The sequence below is a fragment of the Equus quagga genome, chromosome 7 (assembly GCF_021613505.1).
Source record: "Equus quagga isolate Etosha38 chromosome 7, UCLA_HA_Equagga_1.0, whole genome shotgun sequence".
NCBI lineage: Eukaryota > Metazoa > Chordata > Mammalia > Perissodactyla > Equidae > Equus > Equus quagga.
In genome coordinates this window covers 47,037,073-47,055,628 of record NC_060273.1, presented here as the reverse complement: position 1 = coordinate 47,055,628, position 18,556 = coordinate 47,037,073, and positions in this window count along the sequence as shown.

The following is an 18,556-nucleotide window of genomic DNA, read 5'->3' as shown; positions in this document are numbered from 1 at the left end:
GGCCCCCTTGCAATTGCCCCCACAACTGACGAGGGACCCCACAGGGCCACTGTGACTATGAGGAGGGGCCCAGGTCCAGTCAGTAACAGCTGACAGGGTTCCTGTTTGGTGCAGTCTAAACAGCTGCTCCCCCACCACACCAGTTGAAACAAGTGGAAGCAGTAACTAAACTCTTTCTCTATGCGGAGGCACAAATCTACGCCATCAAGCAGTATGAAAAATATATTAAATCTCCAGAACAGAAGGAAAATGACAAGTACCCAGAAAACAATCCCAAAGACAATGAAATAGATAACCTAAATGATGATGAATTCAAAACAGCCATTATTTAAAAACTCAACGAGTTAAAAAAGAATTCAGATAGACAACTCAACGAGTTCAGGAGCTATGTCACAAAAGAGCTTGATACTATAAAGAAGAACCAATAAGAAATACTGGAGATGAAGAACACAATGGAGGAGATTAAGAAAAATCTGGACTCTCTGAACAGTAGGGTCAATAATATGAAGGACAGAAATAGCAATTTAGAGGATAGGAATATAGAAATGCTGCAGACAGAGGAGGAGAGAGAACTAAGACTAAAAAGAAGTGAAGAAACTGTCCGAGAATTATCCAACTCAATTAGGAGATACAACATAAGAATTATAGGTATACCAGAGGGAGAAGAGAAGGAGAAGGGGGCAGAAAGCCTGTTCAAAGAAATAATTGCTGAGAACTTTCCAAACCTGGGGAGAGAGATGGAACTTCATGTGACAGAAGCCAATAGATCTCCAAACTTTATCAATGTAAGAAGACCAACCCCAAGGCATATAGTAGTGAATATAGCAAAAGTCAATGACAAAGAGAAAATACTAAGGGCAGCCAGGCAGAAGAAAATAACCTACAAAGGAACCCCCATAAAGCTATCAGCAGATTTCTCAGCAGATTCCTTACAGGCTAGAAGAGAATGGAATAATATACTTAAAACTCTGAAGGACAAAAACTTGCAGCCAAGAATACTCTACCCAGCGAAAATATCTTTCAAATGCGATGGAGAAATAAAAACTTTCCCAGATAAACAAAAGTTAAGGGAGTTCATTGCCACAAGACCTCCTCTTCAAGAAATGCTCAGGAAGACCCTCATACCTGAAAAATCAAAAAAAGGAAAGGGGTTGCAAAACCCAGAACAAAGGAGATAAGTATAAGGACAATAACAAAAAGTAGCAGGTCTCCATCAGAACAGGTTAACAAAAGTTAAATAAAACATTGAAGATAAAAGGAAGGGAAACACCAAGAATAAATATAATCCTGTCATTTTAAGCACAAACTCACAACACAAGAAGGAAGAAGAACAAAAAAGTCTGACAATAACAACCTAGAAGGGGAAGAGAAAAGGGATAGAACATTTTAATTTAAGGAAATAAGGGCTATCAGAAAAAGGACTATCTCATCTACAAGATGTGTTATACAAACCACCTGGTAACCACTAAACAAATAACAAGAATAAAGACACAAATTACAAATAAGAAGAAAGCCAATACAGAAATTTACCTACCTGAGTTAGGAATCCAAAAATCACAGGAAGAGAAACAAAGGAAATGCAAGAGAACCAGAAAACAAGTGATAAAATGGCAGCGGTAGGCCCCCACATTTCAATAATCACTCTAAATGTAAATGGATTGAACCCTCCAATCAAAAGACACAGAGTGGCATGATGGATCAAAGAACAAGATCCAACAATATGCTGCCTCCAGGAAACATACCACAGCCCCAAAGACAAACACAGACTCAGCGTGAAGGGATGGAAGCCAATACTCCAAGCTAATAATGAAGAAAAGAAAGCAGGTGTTGCTATACTAATATCAGACAAAGTAGACTTCAAAGCAAAACAGGTAAAGAAAGACAAAGAGGGCCAGTATATAATGATAAAAGGGACACTCCATCAAGATGACATAACACTTATAAATATATACACACCCAACATAGGAGCACCAAAATTTGTAAAGCAACTATTAACAAAACTAAAAGGAGACATCAACAACAATACAATAATAGTAGGGGACCTCAACACCCCATTAACACCATGGATAGATCATCCAGACAGAAAATCAACAAGGAAATTATAGAATTAAATGAAAAATTAGACCAGATGGACTTAATAGATATATATAGAACACTTCATCCAAAAACAGCAGGTTACACATTCTTCTCAAGTGTGCATGGGACCTTCTCAAGGATAGACCATATCTTGGGAAACAAAGCAAGCATCAATAAATTCAAGATGATTGAAATAATGTCAAGCATCTTTTCTGATCATAATGCTATGAAACTAGAAATCAACTACAAGAATAAAGCTGGGAAAGGGGAAAAAATGTGGAGACTAAACAACATGCTACTGAACAAATAATGGATTATTGAAGAAATCAAATATTATCTGGAGACAAATGTAAATGAAAACACGCCATACCAACTCATTTGGGATGCAGCTAAAGCAGTCCTAAGAGGGAAATTCATTGCAATACAGGCTCACCTCAATAAGCAAGAAAAATCTCACATAAACAACCTCAAACAACACCTAACAGAATTAGAGAAAGAAGAACAAAGCCCAAAGTCAGCAGAAGGAGGGAAGTAATAAAAATTAGAGCAGAAATAAATGATATTGAAACAAAAAAGACAGTAGAAAGGATCAAGGAAACAAAGAGTTGGTTCTTTGAAAAAATTAACAAAATCGATAAACCCTTAGCCAGACTCACTAAGAAAAAAAGAGAGAAGTCTCAAATAAATAAAATTAGAAATGAGAGAGGAGAAATCACAACAGATACCAAAGAAATACAAAGGATCATAAGAGAATACTATGAAAAACTATATGCCAACAAATTGAACAACCTAGAAGAAACGGATAAATTCCTAGACACTTACAACCTCCCCAAACTGAATCAGGAAGAAATACAGAATCTGAATAGACCAATCACAAGTAAAGAAATAGAAACAGTAATCAAAAACCTCCCCAAAAATAAGAGTCCAAGACCAGACGGCTTCTCTGGAGAATTCTACCAAACATTCAAAGAAGATTTAATATGTATCCTTCTCAAACTATTCCAGAAAATTGAGAAAGATGGAGCACTCCCTAACACATTCTATGAAGCCAACATCACCCTGATCTCCAAACCTGACAAGGAAACACAAAGAAGGAGAACTATAGGCCAATATTGCTGATGAACATAGATGCAAAAATCCTCAACAAAATTCTGGGAAACTAAATACAGCAATACATCAAAAAGATTATATACCATGATCAAGTGGGATTTATACCAGAGACACAGGGGTGGTTGAACATCTGCAAGTCAATCAACATGATTCACTAAATTAACAAAATGAGAAATAAAAACCACATGATCATCTCAATAGATGCAGAGAAAGCATTTGACAAGATCCAACACCCATTTGTGATAAAAACCCTCAATAAAATGGGTATAGAAGGAAAGTACCTCAACATAATAAAGGCCATATATGACAAACCCACAGCCAACATCATACTCAATGGACAAAAACTGAAAGCCATCCCTCTGAGAACAGGAACAAGACAAGGGTGCCCACTTTCACCACTCTTATTCAACATAGTACTGGAGGTGTTGGCCAGAGCAATTCGGCGGGAAAAAGAAATAAAAGGAATCCAAATAGGCAATGAAGAAGTAAAACTCTCGCTGTTTGCAGACGACATGATCTTATATATAGAAGACCCCAAAGAATCCATAGAAAACTATTAGAAACAATCAACAGCTACAGCAAAGTTGCAGGGTATAAAATCAACATACATAAATCAGTAGCATTTCTATACACTAACAATGAACCAACAGAAAAAGAACTCAAGAACTCAATCCCATTCACAATCGCAACAAAAAGAATAAAATACCTTGGGATAAATTTAACCAAGAAAGTGAAAGATCTATACAATGAAAACTACAAGACCTTCTTGAAAGAAATCGATGACGACATAAAGAGATGGAAAGACATTCCATGCACATGGACTGGAAGAATAAACATAGTTAAAATGTCCATACTACCTAAAGCAATCTACAGATTCAATGCTATCTCAATCAGAATCCCAATGACATTCTTTACAGAAATTGAACAAAGAATCCTAAAATTCATACGGGGCAACAAAAGACCCCGAATTTCTAAAGCAATCCTGAGAAAGAAGAACAAAGCCGGAAGCATCACAATCCCTGACTTCAAAGCATACTACAAAGCTAGAGTAACCAAAACAGCATGGTACTGGTACAAAAACAGGTGCACAGATCAATGGAACAGAATTGAAAGCCCAAAAATAAAACCACACATCTATGGACAGCTAATCTTCGACAATGGAGCTGAGGGCCTACAATGGAGGAAAGAAAGTCTCTTCAACAAATGGTGCTGGGAAAACTGGACAGCCACATGTAAAAGAATGAAAATTGGCAGTTCTTTTTCACCATTCACAAAAATAAACTCAAAATGGATCCAAGACCTAAAGATTAGGCCTGAAACAATAAGTCTTCCACAAGAGAATATAGGCAGTACACTCTTTGACATCAGTTTCAAAAGAATCTTTTCAGACACCATAACCCCTCAGACGAGGGAAACAATAGAAAGAATAAACAAATGGGACTTCATCAGACTAAAGAGCTTCTTCAAGGCAAGGGAAAACAGGATTGAAACAAAAAACAGCCCACTAATTGGGAAAAATATTTACAAGTTATTTATCCAACAAAGGGTTAATCTCCATAATATATAAAGAACTCACACAACTCAACAATAAAAAATCAAACAACCCAATTACAAAATGGGCAGGGACATGAACAGACATTTCTCCAAAGAAGATATACGGATAGCCAATAGACACATGAAAAGATGCTCATCATCACTAATCATCAGGGAAATGCAAATCAAAACTACACTAAGATATCACCTTACAGCTGTTAGAATGGCAAAAATATCCAAAACCAAGAGTGACAAATGTTGGAGAGGCTGTGGAGAAAAAGGAACCCTCATACACTGTTGGTGGGAATGCAAACCGGTGCAGCCACTATGGAAAACAGTATGGAGATTTCTCAAAAAGTTAAAAATAGAAATACCTTATGACCCAGCCATCCCACTACTGGGTATCTATCCTAAGAACCTGAAATCAGCAATTCCAAAAGTCCCATGCACCCCTATGTTCATCACAGCATTATTCACAATAGCCAAGATGTGAAACCACCCTAAGTGCCCAGCAACTGATGATTGGATAAAGAAGATGTGGTATATATATACAATGGAATACTACTCAGCCATCAAAAAGGACAAAGTCATCCCATTCACATCAACATGGATGGACCTTGAGGGTATTATGTTGAGTGAAATAAGCCAGATAGAGAAAGACGAACTCTATATGACTCCACTCATAGGTGGAAGTTAACATATAGACAAAGAGATCTGATCAGTGGTTACCAGGGGAAAGAGGGGGTGGGGGGAGGGCACAAAGGGTGAAGTGGTGCACCTACAACATGACTAACAATAATGTACAACTGTAATTTCACAAGGTTGTTAACTATCATAATCTTAGTAAAAAAAATTAAAAATAGAACAATTTGTAACAGCAACTACTCAGAAGGGGAGAGGAAAGGGAAGGAACCTGTTTAGGTTAATGGAGATAAGAGGCTATAAGAAAACGGACTATCTCATCTCCAATATCTTTCATACAATCCTCATGGTAACCACCAAACAAAAAATCAGAGCAGAGCCACAATTCACAAAAAGAGAGAGAACTGAGAAATCCCTCTCAGGAAACCAACAAACTGAAATTGCAGTCAGAAATACAAAGGAAGAGAAACGGTGGAAACATAGACCAACCAGAAAACAAGAGATAAAATGGCAGCATTAGGCCATCATATAACAATCTCTCTGAATGTAAATGAACTGAACTCTCCAATCAAAAGACACAGAGTAGCTGGATGGATTAAAAAACAAGACCCAACAACATGCCACCTCCAGCAAACGCACCTTAGCTCCAAAGATAAACATAGGCTTAGAGTGAAGAGATGGAAGACAATACTCCAAGCTAATGGCCAACAAAAGAAACCAGGTGTTCCCATACTTTTATCAGTCAAAGCAGACTTCAAGTTAAAAAAGACAGTGAGAGACAAAGGGGGCAGTATTTAATGATAAAAGGGACATTCCACTAAGAGGACATAACACTTATTAATATATATGCCCCTAACACAGGGGCACCAGAGTACATAAAGCAATTATTTAATTAATTTATTTATTTTAAAGATCGGCACCTGAGCTAACAACTGTTGCCAATCTTTTTTTTTTTTTCTTGCTTTTGTACTCCCCAGATCCCCCCAGTATATAGTTGTATATTTTAGTTGTGGCATCTTCTAGTTGTGTCATGTGGGACGCCACCTCACCGTGGCTTGATAAGTGGTGCCATGTCCACGCCCAGGATCTGAACCGGCACAACCCTGGGCTGCTGAAGTGGAGCACGTGAACTTAACCACTCAGCCACGGGGCCGGCCACCAGAAATTATTAACAGACCTAAAGGGAGAAATTAACAGCAACACAATAATAGTAGGGGACCTCAACAACCCCCTTACTTCAATGGACAGATCATCTAGACAAATAGTCAACAAGGAAATAGTAGGTTTAAATGAAACAGTTGACCAGATGGACCTAATAGACATATATAGAGCATTCCATCCAAAAACAGCAGAATATACATTCTTCTCAAGTGCTCACAGAGCATTCTCAAAGACAGACCGTATGTTGGGTAACAAGGCAAGCCTCAATAAATTCAAGAAGATTTAAATCATCCCAACCATCTTTTCTGACCACAATGCTATGAAGCTACAAATCAACCACAAGAACAAAACTGGGAAAGTCAGAAATATGTGGAGACTAAACAACATGCTATAGAACAACCATTGGATCATTAAAGAAATCAAAGTGGAAATTAAAAAATACCTCGAGACAAATGAAAATAAAAAGACAACATACCAACTCTTATGGGATGCAGGAAAAGCAGTCATAAGAGGGAAGTTCATAGCAATACAGGCCCACCTCAACAAGCAAGAAAAATCTCAAATAAGCAATCTTAAAATGCACCTAACAGAGCTAAAAAAAGAACAGACAAAGCCCAAAGTCAGCAGAAGGAGGGAAATAATAAAAATCAGAGTAGAAATACATGAAATAGAGACCAAAAAAAAAAAACAAAAACAAAAAAAACAGTAAAAAGGATCAATGAAACAAAGAGCTGTTTTTTTGAGAAGATAAACAAAATTGACAAACCTTTAGCTAGACTCACCAAGAAAAAAAGAGAAAAGACTCAAATAAATAAAATTAGAAATGAAAGAGGAGAAATTACAAAAGATACTACAGAAAAACAAAGGACTATAAGAGAATACTATGAAAAACTATATGCCCACAAATTTGATAACCTAGAAGAAATGCATGAATTCCTAGACTCATACAACCTCCCAAAACTGAATCAAGAAGAAACAGAGAATCTGAGCAGACAGATCACAAGTGCAGAGATTGAAACAGTAATCAAAAACCTCCCAAAAAACGAAAGTCCAGGACTAGATGGCTTCTCTGGAGAATTCTACCAAACATTCAAAGAAGATTTAGTACCTATTCTCAAACTATTCTGAAAAATTAAAGAAGATGGGACACTTCCTAACACATTCTATGAGGCCAACATCACCCTGATACAAAAACCAGACAAGGACAACACGAAGAAGAAAAACTACAGGCCAATATCACTGATGAACATAGATGCAAAAATCCTCCACAAAACATTGGCAAATCGAATACAGCAATACATTAAAATGATCATACACCATGATCAAGTGGGATGCAGGGATGGTTCAACATCTGCAAATCAATCAATGTGATACACCACATTAACAAAATGAAGAATAAAAATCGCGTGATCATCTCAATAGATGCAGAGAAAGCATGTGACAAGATCCAACATCCATTTATGATAAAAACTCTCAATAAAGTGTGTATAGAAGGAAAGTACCTCAACATAATAAAGTCCGTATACAACAAAGCCACAGCCAACATCATACTTAATGGTGAAAAACTGTAAGCCATCTCTCTGAGAACAGGAACAAGACAAGGGTGCCCACTCTTGCCACTCCTCTTCAACACACTACTGGAGGTACTGGCCAGAGCAATTAGGCAAGAAAAAGAAATAAAAGGAATCCAAATTGGAAAGGAAGAAGTGAAACTTTCGCTATTTGCAGATGCTATGATTACATATATAGAAAACCTTAAAGAATCCACCAGAAAACTACAGCAAAGTTGCAGGGTACGAAATCAATTTTAAAAAATCAGTTGCATTCCTATTCACTAACAATGAACTAGCAGAAAAAGAAATCAAGAATACATCCCATTTACAATTGCAACAGAAAGAATAAAATACCTAGGAATAAACTTAACCAAAGAGATGAAAGACCTGTACACTTAAAACTATAAGTCATTACTGAAAGAAATTGAGGAAGACATAAAGAAATGGAAAGATATTCCATGTTCATGGGTTGGAAGAATAAACATAGTCAAAATGTCCATACTACCTAAAGCAATCTACAGATTCAATACAATGCCAATCAGAATCCCAATGACATTCTTCACAGAAATACAACAAAGAATCCAAAAATTTATATGGAACAACAAAAGACCACAAATAGGCAAAGCAATCCTGAGAAAAAAGAACAAAGCTGGAGGCATCACAATCCCTGACTTCAAAACATACTACAAAGCTATAGTAACCAAAACAGCATGGTACTGGCACAAAAACAGACAAACAGATCAATGGATCAAAACTGAAAGCCCCGAAATAAAACCACACAGCTATGAACAGCTAATCTTCGACAAAGAAGCCAAGAACATACAATGGAGAAAGGAAAGTCTCTTCAAAAATGGTGTTACTGGACAGCTACATGCAAAAGAATGAAAGTAGACCATTATCTTGCACCATACACAAAAATTAACTCCAAATGGATTAAAGATTTGAATGTAAGACCTGAAACCATAAAAATCCTAGAAGAAAATATAGGCAGTACACTCTTTGACATTGGTCTTAGCCACATCTTTTTGAATACCACGTCTACTCGAGTAAGGGAAACAAAAGAAAAAGTTAACAAATGGGACTACATCAGACTAAAAAGCTTCTACAAAGCAAAGGAAATCATCAACAAAATGGACAAAATCAACAAAATCATCAACCAACTGGGAGGAAATATTTGCAAATCATTTATCAGACAAGGGGTTGATATCCAAAGTATATAAAGAACTCACACAACTCAACAACAACAACAACAAAACCAAACAACCCGACCAAGAAATGGGCAGCAGATATGAACAGACATTTTCCAAGGGAAGATATACAGATGGCCAACAGGCACATGAAAAGACGCTCAACATCACTAATCACTAGGGAAATACAAACCAAACTACAATGACGCCAGTCAGAATGGCTGTAATTACCAAGATCAAAAACAACAAATGTTGGAGAGGGTGTGGAGAAAATGGAATGCTCACACACTGCCGGTGGGAATGCAAACTGGTGGAGCCTCTATGGAAAACAGTATGGAGATTCCTTAAAAAGCTAAAAATAGAACTACCATACGATCCAGCCATCCCACTACTGGCTATCTATCCAAACAACTTGAAATCAACAATCCAAAGTAATGTATGCACCCCTATGTTCATTGCAGCACTATTCACGATAGCCAAGACTTGGAAACAATCCAAGTGCCCATCAACCGATGATTGGATAAAGAAGAGTGGTACATATATACAATGGAACACTACTCAGCCATTAAAAAAGACAAAATCATCCCATTTGCAAGAACACGGATGGATCTGGAGGGAATTATGCTAAGCAAAATAAGCCAGACTGAGAAAGACAAACACCATATGATTTCACTTATATATGGAATATAAACAAACACATGGACAAAGAAAACAGTTCAGTGGTTACCAGGGGAAGGGGGGTGGAGGGTGGGCACAGGGGTGAAAGGGAGAACTTATGAGGTGACAGACAAGAAATAATGTACAACTGAAATTTCACAATGATGTAAACTATTATGAATCTCAATTTTAAAAAACAATATAAAAAAAAAGAAAGGAAGGAAGCTCTTGGATTCCAATGAACTCAAAATAAAATTTTCCTCTTTTTTAAAGAGGAATCATAAAATATGACAAAAAAGTTTTAATAAACTAGATTTCATTAAACATACAATAAAATAATTAGAATAAAAGTCATCAGACATATTCAGAATTTTTAGATAGAAAACTACAAACTTTACTGAGGGATGCAAAAATAATTTGCATATGTGGACAGGCTATGTTACTAAATGGAAAGAATTAGCATGAGAAGAATTTGTAATGAATGTAACAGCCAACACTTATTGAGTGCTCCATCTGTGGCAGAAATTAAACTCCACGACTTATGTCGGTTCCTGTCTGTATTACCCTCAGCAGTCCTGAGGCAGACGTTAACATGATCCCCAATTTAAGATGACACTGAGACACAGAAGAAGCTGAACTTGCTCCTTTCCTACATCTAGAAAGGGACTGAGGAAGGATTCAAGCACATCCAGATGTCTACAGCCACTGCACTTTGTCACTATCTAAATTTATCTAAAATTTCATGTAAATTTCCCCCCAGCTTTCTTGACCTATAATAGACATATAACACTATACATGTTAGGGTGTTTTCTTTGTGGTGTATGCACGGAAGAGTGGCGTGGGAGCTGTTTGGGTGTGGGTAACAGGTTGAGGTGGATGCTTAATTAAAGTTCTGTGGTTATTTTAGAGTTGGGAGGAGAAAGAGAACCCAAGGCCATTCCAGGCTTCAGAGTTCAATTCTAGCCGAGCAAGGCAACCGCGCCTGGAAAGGGAGAGACATGAGCCCCAGAAGTGGCTCCAGCTCAGGAGGCAAAGAAGAGACGGGTCGGGCATGGGCTTGTGGCCACCTCAGAGCCTGCCGGCCACCTCGGGCCAGAGGAGGGACGTTTGGGAAAGGAGGTGAAGACAGTGCAATGGAGCTTTAGAATGAACTGAGGATTTGCATAAGACAAATAGTCCAAGTCAAAAAGGAGGTAAATGCCAACCCCAGGAAGAGCTCAAAGCCGCACAGTCGGGGTGCTATAATTGGGGTGCTCTACCTGGCTCGAGTGTTATGTATTTGCATAATAATGGCCATTTATTTAGCTAAAAATAGGGGTATAATCCTATTTGGAGGTTGGAGAGAAGGCAGAATACAAAAGAGCTAACCCTCAAGTATCATAAAAGGAAGTAAAGATATAACACTGAAAATTTACAAATTAAGACAAAAGCAACACAGGCATATAATTTAGAAATACAAAAGTAACTACTAGGAGAAAGAGCTAAAAGTTGAAAATCATTGCTCCTGGATCATGGGAGAGTGGTTGCTTTTGTTGTTGCTGTGGGCCTTTGGTATGCTTAATTTTTAAATTCTTGCAAGTATTGTCTGATGCGGGTTTTTTTCTTTTTTTTTTTTGAGGAAGATTAGCCCTGAGCTAACATCCGCTGCCAATCCTCCTCTTTTTGCTGAGGAAGACTGGCCCTGAGCTAACATCCGTGTCCATCTTCCTCTACTTTATATGTGGGACACCTCCCACAGCATGGCTTGCCAAGTGGTGCCATGTCCACACCTGGGATCCGAACTGGCAAACCCCGGGCCGCTGAAGTGGAACGTGTGAACTTAACCACTGCACCACCAGGCCAGCCCCTGTCTGATGTGTTTTTAAATAAAAACTAAACAGAATTGATATTATCTGCAAATTATTTCAGTTAACCCATATAATTACTTGTTTTTATCAAGGTCTCTTCTTTCCTTGGTGAAAAATTAAGTTCTTAACATGACGGTAAATTCCTCCTTTGAGAGAATCTCAACCTTTTTCCAAGTCATAAACGTTTCTAGGACATGTTTCCCTCGCATGTGTTGGGAGCTAACACCCTCTCACTTGAATGGTGAGCTGGCTTCTTTAAGGGAACTTGTATTGCTGTGCATACTCTGGGTGACATTAAATTTGTTCCCAAATGATGTGCAGGGATGAACAGAAACCTAAGCAAGTCAAAGAATGATGTTAAGAATTAGACTCCATCCTAAAAATGTTTATTTTTGCATTCCAGGTTTAAATTTCTATCAGCAGATTTAAGGGAGAGGCTCCTTATAAATATCCTGAATCAGATAGCTCAAGGCTGCAGAGGGAAAAAAAATCCAGGGCTGACTTTAAAATTTAGCTCCAACTTTGTGACCTAGGGGCTTCAAAAACCAGCCAAGGAAAATCCAGCAGGCTTCCCCTCGGATGAGTGCCCTTTGAGGGCAGCTGTGCTCCTGGAAACTGAGAGAACTCCTGACACTGGGTCTCTGAGACAGAGAATAAGAGATCAAAATTCTCACTGGGTTTTATCCTCAGTTTGGGAGTTTTCTTACTAAATGACTGGAGTGTCAGCAGGAACGAGCTGCTGGGGCTTTTGGGGGCTTATCCCAACCCTGCACCCTGCACCCATCCTTACGCGGAGATTGGCTAATGAGCTGAATGCTTCGCGCCTAGAGTTTCAATACTGTGCTTGTCTGCTTTCTGAGGGACAGCAGGGAATGCTATTACCAAAAGGATTTTGTGTCCAAGATGAATACTGCAATTTACCCATTTTCATTCTACAACAGATAAAACAATACTTTCATTGGATTGTGTTATTATTATCATAGGTTTTCAAATATGCTTTGTGGTGGGTTTGTGTAAGTCACTACAGAATGCTAACACAGCACAAGGCTCTAACCCAGCATGCCGCAACCTGTGGTGTGCACAGGACTCCCCACAAGTGCTTATTAAAATGCAGATTCCCACGCTCCCCTCTCAGTAGTTTGGCTCAGTAGGCCTGGTGGGGACTCACAGACCCCACCCTGAGAACCCTGGTCTAACTTCCGTCAATCATTTGGATGTTTGCATCCAACCTTTCTGAGACTGGAAAGGGGATTGCTCATGTTTTTCAAAGACCCGGGCTTCGGTACCCACTACTCTGAAGAATTTCTCTGGTTATTAGTTGCACAGTATGTTTACTGTATATTAAAGCAGGTGAAATAGGTCAGTGGCCACTCATTCTGACTATGCAAACCTGTGGCCTTGTATGTGCACGGACTGTCCTGCCCCCGCCTGCCGCAGTGGGAAGAAGTGGGAGGCGGTGAGTTGGGTGCTGTGTCCCCAAGGGTCAGTTGATAGAGGGGGGCATGTATGTCTTTAGTATGAATGTCACACATCTGGACCGCAGAATCAACGTGAGGGGTTGGCAAAACGCTCACATCTGCAGTGAGCAAGGTCTGTTTCCAACAATCAGATGACCGGAAGCACAAGACCACAAGATGACCAAGGCCAAGACCACTTCAGTGTTCTTTCCCCTCAACAGGAGTTCAGAAGGACAGAACCGAGAGATGGTGAGGAGGGGTCAGGGGTGTGTGTATGGTCCAATTTTCTACTGCTGCATAAACGGTGTAACACAACAATCATTTTTTACGTTAATGGATTCTGTGGGTTGAGAATGTGAAAAGAGCATGGGATTTGGTGAGCTATTCTCTGCTCCACGATGTCTGGGCTTCTGCTGGGATGACTTGAACAGCAGACAGGGGAGCCCAGACGCATAGCTGGTGCCTGGACCCCAATGGCTGGGGATGGGCAGCAGCCGGGACTGTCAACTGGAGGCCTGCACGGGGCTCCCCAGCACGGGGCTTCAAGTGGTCGGGCTTCTTACACGGTAGCCCAGAGCTCCAAGGGCCAGTGTCCCAGCCATCCAGGTGAAACTGCCTGGCCTTTATGACCTGGCCTCAGAAGTCACAGTGAGTCACCTCTGCCACACTCCACTAATGGAGGCCATCACAAACCCTCCTAGAGAACATCACCCCTACCTCTCGATGGGAGAAGCATCAAAGAATTTGGGATAGTGGGGTAAAACTGTCACAGTTGGTCATCAGAATAGTAAATAATAAATGATAACAACAGAAGAAAATTTCTCAGAGCTGAAAAAACTCATGAGTTTCAAATTGAAAAAGAACCCCAAGTGCCAAGGAGGAGAAAAAAGAAAAGGATTCAAACCTGCACACATCCTGATGATATTTCAGATCACGAAAGATAACTATTCCTAAAGACTTCCAGAAAGAATAATAGTCTACTCAAAAGGAACAAGAATCAGAAGATGACATCAGACTTCTGGCTGGCAACACTAAACACAAGGATAAGGGTAAAATATATTTATTTTCAGACAGAGGAGAGTTCAGAATTCATACTATCCAGAGCCAGCTCTAAGAGAGTTTCTGAAGGATATGTGCCACAAAACAAAACCAAAAAATGCAAAAGGAATACATGAGACACAAGAACTGGAGAGCAGGGGGCTGGCCCCATGGCCAAGTGGTTAAGTTCTCGCACTCTGCTTCGGCGGCCGGGGGTTTCACCAGTTCGGATTTGGGGCACGGCCATGGCACCGCTAGTCTAAGCCACGCTGAGGCGGCGTCCCACACAGCAGAGCCAGAAGGACCCACAACTAGAATATACAACTATGACCTGGGGGGCTTTGGGGAGAAGAAAAGAAAAAAAAAAGAACATGCAACAGATGTTAGCTCAGGTGCCAATCTTAAAAAAAAAAAAAAAAAGAATTGGAGAGTAGAGACCAAGAAAGCAAGTAATTGCATAATTTAAAAAATTAATAGCAATTTTGGAACCAAAATAATTTCTGTGGGTTCCCTGTTCTGCCCCTGCCAGGATGCTGGTGAGGGCAGGCTACTGAAGACTGCTCTTGCAGGATCCTGAGAGGTCTGGGTTCAGGAGTCCAGATTTCTGGAGTTTTCAGCTGAGCAGTGGTGCCGAGAAGTCCATCAGCTGAGACCATGGGGATGTGCCATTGCACAGGCAGAGACCTACGGCACCCAGTTTATCATCATTCAGTCATCTCCTGCAGGACTTCTCACAAGTCAGTCTTAACGTCCTCTCCCCCTAAGATCCCACTGCCTCCTAAATTCTCACTGACGTGTGAAGTTTCTCCTAAATCTCTCAACCATTTAATACTTTTCCCTCCTTCTACATAATAGCTTCTCCCTCTGATCACCAGTCCCCCCTTGAATGAGTTAGGATTAGGCTCAGCTGTGAGTAAAAGAAATCCCAACATAACGCAAGTACTGAGGTGGATTTCTCTCCTTGTGAATGTCGTCTGCAGTGGTGGCCAGTCCAGGGACCTCAGCGTGCCACGCTCCAGATGGCCACGTGCCCAGCAGCCTGTCTGCAGGTTATTCTGCCCTTAAGTCTTAAGTTGCAAGCCCAACTTTCTTATACTGTTGTAGGATGCCAGGTCTGGAACTCTCAGAGCTGTTTCCCAGGCTCTTAGCCAACTGGCCTCCTGCCGGGTTCTGCCGTTGAGACACTACCTGGGGTTTGGAAGGGGAAGGTGGAAAAAGGGACTTCCTTTTTTCCAAGCCTACTAGCAGCAGCAGGAGCCAGTGGCACTGACCTTCCCCTGCCTGTCAGCAGAAACACCAGCTGTATCACGCTCCCTCCTGCCTGGGCTGTGCCTCCCTTGGAAGTTCCTCCTTCTCAGAGCTCTGCGCACCAACCACAGTGCACTCCAAGCTCTGGGGTTCTGGTCACATTACCTCTCCCTTTCATTCCCTCTGGGAGAAATCGGCTTCCTACAATGAATTTCTTGGATGCCTCAGGGCCCCTTTTTCCTCATTCAGCTTTCCCACAGCCCTGTAACTACCTATATCAGCCCCCCACCCCCGACGTTTGAAATACCTAGCGTGGTGTGTGTTTTCCAGACTGGATCCTGAATCATACAATCTACCCTGCACTCCTTGACGGCAGGAACTGTACCTCTGCATCCACTGCCTACTGCTTAGTTCATACTAGAAGTTTATTAATAATGACTTGTTGAATTAATTAGCCTTTAGTCCATGATGGAACTAAAATGGAAAGTCGAAACGAAGCATGATAAAACCATGGGAAAGATTATTTCAGTGTACATATGTATTGTCAATATTATTGACAGAAATCAAGAAATACCAAATATTGATCATGAGATTCTTACAATAAAGCTGCCTTTTTGAAATGCATACATTTTCAAGTTAACATTTATTGAAATATTATATATGGAAAAATGCAAAAATCTTAGCATATGGCTCAATGAATTTTCATTCCTCACATCAGTCTCTCCATCTCCACCCAACGATTCTTATCCCCTTTTCTTAATTTTTTTCTCTATAACCACTGTTATAGGTTGAATTGTGATCCCAAAAAAGCCAGGTTGAAGTCCTAAACCCCAGTGCCTTGGGACATGACTTTATTTGGAAATACGGTCTATGTCGATCTGACAAAGTTAAGATGAGGTCATGGGGGGTGGCTAATTCAATATGACTGGTATCCTTCTGAAAAAGGGAAATTTGGAGACCGGTGGAAGACGACGTGAAGACAGCTGTGTGACGACGGAGTCCGAGATTGGTGTGATGAGTCTACCAGCCAAGAAATGCCCAGGGTTGCCGAGAATCGACAGAAGCTGGAAGAGGCAAGGGAGGATCCTCCCCTGGAGCTGTCAGAGCAAGCACAGCCCTGCCACACCGTGACTTCACACTTCCAGCCTCCAGAACTGCAAGACAACAAATTCCTCTTGTCTAAAGCCACCGCGTCTGTGGTACTTAGGGTAGCTGCAAGAGACTAATACAAGCGGCATCTAACAGCACATACAGTCATGCGTTGCTTAACGATGGGGATACGTTCAGAGAAATGCATCATTAGGTGATTTCGTCATCACGTGAACATCATAAATTTATGCAAAACTAGATGGTATAGCCCACTACACACCGAGGCTATATGGTACTGATCTTATAGAAACACCGTTGTACAGGGGGTCTGTCACTGACCTAAACGTTGTCATGTGATGCATGACCATTTCACTTACTTCCCCAGTTGACTGTAGGCAAAGACTTCTGTCCCTTTTGCTCTCTGTCGCGTCCCATTGCCTAAAACAGTGGCAGCACAGTGTGGAGATGCGAATATTACCTGCAGTCCATGGCAGACCTGTACGTGTTAGAAAACTTGACATACACATAGTGGGACAGAGGCTGGGCTGGTTTTAGCCACAAATAACAGAAAACACGACTCACAGCAGTTTGAACATATACGGATTTATTTTTTCACATAAAAGCCCAGCGGTTACAGTCCAGAGCTGGGGCAGCAGCTCAGTGACATCCTAAGGACCCACACTCCACTCAGCTCTGGTGTTTGCTTCTGCCCCCGTGGTCACAGGGGGCCTCTGCAACTTCGAGGGGGTCACCTCCACAGTCCAGCAGGAGGGGGAGGGGCAAACAGCCACACCAGCTGCTGGCCACGCCTTCCAGTGAAGGCCTCCGCAGCAAGCTGCCTCTAGCCTCTCCTAGCCACAGCCCTCACAGGACACCTGAGCTGAGAAGGAGCTGGGAGGGTTAGCTGAGGACTTAGCCTTCAGCCACAGAAGAGAAGGGGAGGGAGCAGTACTCGGAGGGGCCGTGTGGGCCGCCGAGTCCTGCCTGCTGTGGTGGCACTGCTCACACAGAAGGATGAGTGAGTCAGTAAAGGTGCTGGGACAACTGGCTGCACACGGGAAGACCAGATCCCTAGACCACACCCTGCATGAACATTAACTCCAAGATGATTATACACTAAATTTGAAAAGCAAAATTTTAAAACTTTGGGGGAAAAATATCTTTGGAAAAGGTGTAGACTGTATATGACACGTCATTAGAAAAACAAAGACAAGCACGGCGGGGCATCTGCAGAGTGCACAATGAGGATCCTGACCCGGGAGCGCCTGGACCTCCACGAGAAGGGGGCACAAAGACAATCATACCATGAGAGACACGAATGCATCTTTGAGGATACAGAGATCCTGGACCTGATTAGTAGAGAAATGGACACTGAAACTTTCGTACCCATCAGACTGTCAAAAAGTAAACTCTCTGACAACAGTTAAGTGCTAAGAAGTGGGCAGACGGGATCTCAGTTACCGGGGTGGGAGCACAGTGGACACAACCCACTTTGAACAGCAATCCAACATCTAGTAAAGCTGAAATGCACACAAGTTGCAACCCAGAAGTTGTCGCACACTTGTGCTCAAGAATGCTTAGAGCAGCACTGCATCTAAGAGCCAAACGCTGGAAACCACCGAAATGTCCAGCAGCGGCCACTGGAGAAACTGCAGTCTGCTAAGGCCGCAGCTTGAGCTACACATAATCCAGACTCACAAACAGTGCTGAATTTTAAAAGTGAGGAATACATCTGTGCACCATTTAAAGATTTAATTTATTTTCCTTTTTCTCCCCAAAGCCCCCCGGTACATAGTTGTATATTCTTCGTTGTGGGTCCTTCTAGTTGTGGCATGTGGGATGCTGCCTCAGCGTGGTTTGATGAGCAGTGCCATGTCCACGCCCAGGGTTTGAACCAACGAAACACTGGGCCGCCTGCAGCGGAGCGCACAAACTTAACCACTTGGCCACGGGGCCAG